The 7,511-nt window shown below is 36.4% G+C and overlaps 1 pseudogene; it reads right to left on the minus strand.

The window, feature by feature from the left end:
- Positions 1-4,276: 4,276 nt before the first annotated feature.
- Positions 4,277-5,222, minus strand: LOC101958595 (olfactory receptor 14C36-like; annotated as a pseudogene).
- Positions 5,223-7,511: the final 2,289 nt, after the last annotated feature.

Genomic DNA, 7,511 nt, shown 5'->3' on the forward strand with positions numbered 1-7,511 from the left:
AATATCCAGAGTATACAAAGAACTCAAAAAATTAGACAATAAGATAACAAATAACCCAATCAACAAATGGGCCAAGGATCTGAACAGACACTTCTCAGAGGAGGACATACAATCAATCAACAAGTACATGAAAAAATGCTCACCATCGCTAGCAGTCAGAGAAATGCAAATCAAAACCACCCTAAGATACCATCTCACTCCAGTAAGATTGGCAGCCACTATGAAGTCAAACAACAACAAGTGCTGGCGAGGATGTGGAGAAAAGGGTACTCTTGTACATTGCTGGTGGGACTGCAAATTGGTGCGGCCAATTTGGAAAGCAGTTTGGAGATTCCTGGGAAAGCTGGGAATGGAACCACCATTTGACCCTGCTATTGCCCTTCTCGGACTATTCCCTGAAGACCTTAAAAGAGCATGCTACAGGGATGCTGCCATATCGATGTTCATAGCAGCACAATTCACAATAGCTAGACTGTGGAACCAACCCAGATGCCCTTCAATAGATGAATGGATAAAAAAAATGTGGCATCTATACACAATGGAGTACTATGCAGCAATAAAAAATGACAAAATCATAGAATTTGCAGGGAAATGGATGGCACTAGAGCAGATTATGCTTAGTGAAGCTAGTCAATCCCTAAAAAAAAATACAAATGTCTTCTTTGATATAATGAGAGCAACTATGAACAGAGCAAGGAGGAGGAGCAGGAAGAAAAGACTAACATTAAACAGAGTCATGAGATGGGAGGGAAAGGAAGAGTAAAGGGAAATTGCATGGAAATGAAGGGAGACCCTCATTGCTATACAAAATTACATATAAGAGGTTGTGAGGGGAATGGGAAAATAAACAAGGAGAGTAATGAATTACAGTAGATGGGGTAGAGAGAGAAGATGGGAGGGGAGGGGAGGGGGATAGTAGGGGATAGGAAAGGTAGCAGAATACAACAATTACTAATTGGGCATTATGTAAAATTGTGGATGTGTAACCGACGTGATTCTGCAATCTGCATTTGGGGTAAAATTGGGAGTTCATAATCCACTTCAATCTAATGTATGAAATATGATATGTCAAGAGCTTTGTAATGTTGTGTACAACCAATAAAAAAAATAAAAAATAAAAAAAAATAAAAAAAATAAAAATAAAAAGCAAAATGCAAGAAGTTATATATAACCCCCCCCCCCCCAAAAAAAAGATATCCTTAGAAACAATTTCCTTGAAGAGGAAACAAACAAACAAACAAACAAAAAAAAAAACAATGAAATCAGCAGAGGGAAATAGTACCCTAAAGGAAAAACTAATCGAAGAAGAAAATCAAGTCAAGTTAAATTAAATAAAAAAGAAAAGATAAAGATGGCTGGGAATACAAAACATGTCTCAATAATAACCCTGAATGTCAATGGCTTAAACTCACCAATAAAAAGACATAGGCTAGAAAATTGGATTAAAAAAAACTCAACAATATGCTGCCTCTATGAGACTCATCTGATAGAAAAAGACATCCACAGACTGAAGATGAAAGGTTGGGAAAAATCATACACTCAAATGGACTGCAGAAGCAAGCAGGGGTTTCTATCCTCATATCAAATAAAGTAGACTTCAAGCGAAAGTTAATCAAAAGGGAAAAAGATGGAAATTACATATTGCTCAAGTGAACCATACCAACAAGCCATAACAATCATAAATATATATTTCCCAAACAATGGAGCAGCTATGTTCCTCAAACAAATTTTTCTCAAATTCAAGAGCCAAATTGACCAAAACATGATAATCTTGGGCAACTGTAACACACCTCTCTCATACCTGGATAGATCTTCCAAACAAAAAATGAATAAAAAACTATATATCTCGATAATACAATTAATAACTTTGACTTAAGTGACATATATAGAATATTTCAACCTGCATCAAGTGGATAAACCTTCTTCTCAGCAGCACATGGATGCTTCTCTAAAATAAACCAAATAATATGCCACAAAACAACTCTTAGCAAATACAACAGAGTAGAGATACTACCCTGCATTTTATCAGCTCATAATGGAATGAAATTGAAAATCAATGACAAAATAAAAATTCCTCCAACATCTGGACTGAACAATATGCTACTGAATGAGCAATGAGTTGCAGATGACATCAAGGAGGAAATTTAAAATTTTCTAGAGGTAAATGAGAACATAGACACAACATATTCAAATCTCTGGGAAACTATGAAGGCAGCACTAAGAGGAAAGTTTATTGCAAGGAGTTAATTCCTTAAAATAAGAAAAAGTCAACAAATGAATGACCTCACACTACATCTTAAAGCCCTAGAAAAAGAAGAGCAAATCAACACCAAAAGCAGTAGAAGAGAAGAAATAACCAAAATTAGAGCTGAATTCAATGAAATCAAAGCAAAAGAAACAACTAAAAAAACTGACAAAACAAGAAGTTGGTGCTTTGAAAAAATAAATAAAATTGACAGACCCTTAGTTATGCTAATGAGGAGAAGGAGAGAGAAAACTCAAATTACCAGCATATGTGATAAAAAAGGTAATATCACAACTGATACTACAGAAACACAAAGGATAATTAGAAATTATTTTGAAACCATATACTCCAATAAAGTAGAAGCTATTGAAGGCATTGGCAAATTCCTTAAGTCATACAATCTGCCTAGAATGAACCAGGATGATATACACAATTTGAGCAGACCAATATCAAGTGATGAAATGGAATACACCACCAGACGTCTGTCAACCAAGAAAAGCCTAGGACTGGATGGATACATAGCCAAATCCTACAAGACCTTTAAGGAAGAAGTAACACCAATACTCTTCAATTTATTTCACTAAATATAAAAAAGAGAGAGCACTCCCATACTGATTCTATGGTGCCAATATTATCCTGATTACAAAACCAGGCAAAGATACATCAAACAAAAAAAATCTTTAGCCGATATCTCTAATGAACATAGATGCAAACATTTTCAATAAAATTCTGGCAAATAAAATACAAAAACATGTCAAAAATATTGTACACCAAGATCAAGTGGGAATTGATCCCAGGGATACAATGTTGGTTCAACATGTGAAACTCAATAAATGTAATTCATCACACCAATAGACTTAAAGATAAAAATCATATGATCATGTCATTAGATGTAGAAAAAGCATTTGACAAAATACAGCACCCCTTCATGTTCAAAATACCAGGGAAACTAGGGATAATAGGAACATATCCCAACATCATAAAGGCTATCTCTGCTAAGCCCCAGGCCAACATCATTCTAAATGGAGAAAATTGAAGGCATTGCCTCTAAAAACTGAAACAAGACCGTGATGCCCTCTTTCACCACTTCTATTTAATATAGTTCTTGAAACATTGGCCAGAGCAATTAGACAGATGAAAACAATTAAAGAGTTACATGGGAAAACAAAAACTCAAATGGGCACTAATTGACGAAAATATGATTTTATACCTAGAAGATCCAAAAAGCTCCACCAGAAAACTTCTAGAACTAGTAAATGAATTCAGCAAAGTATCAGGATATAAAATCAACACTCATAAATTAAAGGCATTTCTGTATATCAGTGACAAATACTCTGAGAGAGAAGTGAGGAAAACTACCCCATTTACAATAGACATAATCAAGGACTAGCCCCTGTCATGGCCAAAGAAGCACAGGCTGCTTTTCCCTGTGGAAAGTTGTGAATGTTGGGACATGAGGTGCATTAATCATTGCCACTCTTTACTTCACAGAAAGGAGACTCTTTTTTTTTTTTTTTGGCCTGGTTCAGATGGAGAAAAATGTTACTGTGACATTCTTTACATTTTGGCTATAACTTCTTTAAGATTGATTTTTTATATATTTTAATAGTAAGTAAATTGACAAATTATGTATCACAGTGTTTACAAGTAGGTTCTACACTGTTCTGAACAATAGCAAATTATATAAGAATAAGTAATCTCCAGATTTTATAGGTTTGCTTTGGTGACAGTATTTAATATAGGTAATTGACATATGGGATGATTCTTTAAAATATATAACCACGAATGAGTTTAGCAAATATATTGAATTATATTTAATCATTAAAAGATGCATTGATGAAATAACACAATCTATGAAGGAACCCTTGAAATGATATGGTAAGTCACAGAAATATACCTTACAAAATAACTCAGCTTCTAATAATGCAATAGAAAGGTAGACAGAGTAACTTGTAAAGTTCAAATATGAAGAGGATTGTATCTAATTAAGAACCATGATCAATGAAATTAGGATGATGCTGAATGGCATCTTTATAATTTCCCTGACAACAACTGTCTTTGCATTACTCTCCTCACAGCTTCCTTTACCTGTTTGTTTCTGAGACTGTGGAGGAGAGGATTCAGGAAGGAAGGAACTACGGTGTAAAAGGCACACAGAACCATGTCCTGGAGGGTGTCAGAGGTTGCTGAGGACCTCAGGAACACACCTGAGCCAGAACTGAGGAAAATGGACACCAGGAGAATGTGAGGGGTGCAGGTGGAGAAGACTTTCCCTGGGGCTCTGGTGGGAAATTTTAGCACAGCAGAAAATATGTGAATGTATGACATGGCAATAAATGTAAAGTAACCACCACAAATGACCACAGCATAGACAAGAATAAGAAACTTGTTGCTGGTGGTGTCAGAGCAGGAAAACCTCAGCAGAGAGAGGATGTCACAGAAGAACTGGTGGACCGTGTTTGACTGGCAGAAGGAAAGCCGGAATGTGTTCCCTGTGTGCACACCTGAGTACAGCAGACCACTGAGCAGGGAAGCCCAGGTCATGCGGACACAAAACTGAGGATCCATTGGAGGGGCTGGCAGATGGCCACATAGCAGTCCCAGGCCATGATGGAGAGAATCAAAACACCTACGTATGCACAAAAAAGGACCAAGAAGATCTGTGTTGCATAACAAGTCACTGAAATGACCCAGTTGATAATGAAAGAGTTGACAAAGGCATTGGGGACAGTGATGGAAATGAAGCATATGTCCAAGATGGGCAGGTTCCTGAGGAAGAAGTACATGGGCATATGCAGATTCTGTTCATCAGTGGTGACCATGATGATGAGAAGGTTTCCTAACAAGGTAGGAAACCTCTATTTCACAGTATTCCCAAGTAGGTCACTGGGAATACTGTGAAATAGAGGAAACTCAGATCCTAGCCATCAGGAGAGCCCAGGAGGAGAAATTCAGTCACCATGGTGGCATTGGCCATTTGCTGGAAATTCTGGTTGCCTGGTAAGATAAATAGATGAAAGAGGAAGGAAAAAATAATTAATACAATTATTTTACATTTTTATGTCCAGAGTGTTTTCTTGTATTTCACATTAGCTTTCCCTGCAAAGGAAAGGTCACTCTTCTTTTTCTGATATTTTTAATCATTTTTAACCATAGTGCATCTCCCAGTGCAGGTGTGGAGGCCTTCAGCCCATGGTCTACGTGTGGCCTTCAGGGCTTGTCTTCAGTTTCCCCATCAAGGCTCCTCTAACCTCCTGAGACTCTTAAGCAGAGCACTAGCAAGTATTGGTCACCTTCTCTCCTGTTTGATCACCTGTGTGACAATACGTTCTTTAATGCTCTGTAATTTTATTACCTCATTGCCTTCCATAAATGCAATTTCACCACTTTTTTTGCCTTTGTATCCACACTAAATAATTCAAATTATAATTTATAAATATTTTTGTAAGAATGGTGTCAGAGACTTTATCATCACGAACATGAAAAACTCACACATGCTCAGCCAGACCTGTTTCAGCTCCCCCAGGGGCTATTTTTCTCTCAAGTAGATCAGTGTAAGGACTTTAGAGGCTGACATTCTACTAAACTTCTACTTTTTACCTTAATATGTTTTTACTCAGTGATCAGCACCATGAAGTTGAAGATTCCTTTGTTTAGACAATCATTGTCCCTTTTCTTTTTGACACCTCCCTTATATACCAATCTTCTTAAAGTTATCATAAGTGTACAGAACGTTACTGACTGCATACCCTACAAGGAACGTTTTGCTCATAGTTATAGCACTCCTGCAGCACTTCAGACTGGTTCAATCCTTTGTCACCAAAATCATTATCTCCTCAGCCCTCTGCAACCTGGGTCTACCTTAGCACCTTCCCATGTTAACAACACTCACCCTTAGAAAAGAGACCTTCCAAAAAAAAAAAAAAAAGAAAAGAAAAGAGACCTTCCTGCTGAGCCTGCCTGGGCTCCTTTGAAAATGCATGTGTCCCCCAATGTCATTGGTGGGTGGCCAGACTCGTGAACATTACTGTTAATTTCACAGTGTGGGTGAAGTTAAGGTGTCCTACTTAATCTACCTACAATCTTTTGCTAGCCCCATCCCCCATTCTTCCCTGACACAAACCTGAACTCACACGTCGGTGACTTCCTTGTTCACACCATATCCTGGAACTTGTTGACAGAGCCCCTTTTCTACCAAGCCATAACTGATTTAATTTACCCTATTAGTATATACTGCTCTTTAAAGAGGGTAAAATGTAACTTTTTCTCTGAAACCCTTTCTTAGTCTTTAATTTTTCTTATATTTTTCTGTTAATGTTAGAAGTCAACATATTATTTTACCTTTTAGTAAATCTATATGTACTAATCACCCAAATCACTTGTATAAATTCCTTGATTTTGGACCTTGTATCATTCATCTTTTTATTCTCTTAGTAGCAAGTAAGTGACTTCATGCATAGTAGTTAATAAAAATGCAATGTAGCACAATTGACTAACTGCTAATATGAGCTAAGTTTCTTGTTGTAACTTTTTCTCTGAAACCCTTTCTTAGTCTTTAATTTTTCTGTTAGTGTTAGAAGTCAACATGTTATTATACCTTTTAGTAAATCTATATGTACTAATCACTCAAATCACTGGTATAAATTCCTTGATTTTAGCAAGTAAGTGACTTCATGCATAGTAGTTAATAAAAATGCAATGTAGCACAATTGACTAACTGCTAATATGAACTAAGTTTCTTGATTCCACTAATTTACAAGTGAGTACCTTCTAAATCAGTGATGTCCTTTCTTCACTTCTGTAAGAATACAGTGTGTGTTCATTTGAAATAACATACCCCCACTTCTATGCAGAAAGATGATTTTAAAGCAGGCAATCTTGACAAATATTTACTAATGGTTTATAATATGGCAAAATCTGCTGCAGATACTGAGTTTTAGTAAAACATTGTCTTTTAAAAAACATGATTTGAGTACTCTGAAGGAAAAAACATAAAATGGTACATATATAAAAATTCAAATTAATATGAAAAATTCTGTATTTGATATATGATGATACTAACTAATAAGGAAATCTGCCAAAGTTTTTACCCTTTAACCTGGATTCCAAGAGCTATAGGAGCTCCTGTTGATCACCTCAGGACATCCTGTCACATACAGATGGGACATCAACATGGGTTCAAATCTAGAAGATGCATAAAACTACAGAGACATTTTCTTTATTATTGTTTACTACACTAAGGCAAATACTGCCTTTCCTTCTCCAA

The sequence above is a fragment of the Ictidomys tridecemlineatus genome, chromosome 1 (genome assembly GCF_052094955.1).
Source record: "Ictidomys tridecemlineatus isolate mIctTri1 chromosome 1, mIctTri1.hap1, whole genome shotgun sequence".
NCBI lineage: Eukaryota > Metazoa > Chordata > Mammalia > Rodentia > Sciuridae > Ictidomys > Ictidomys tridecemlineatus.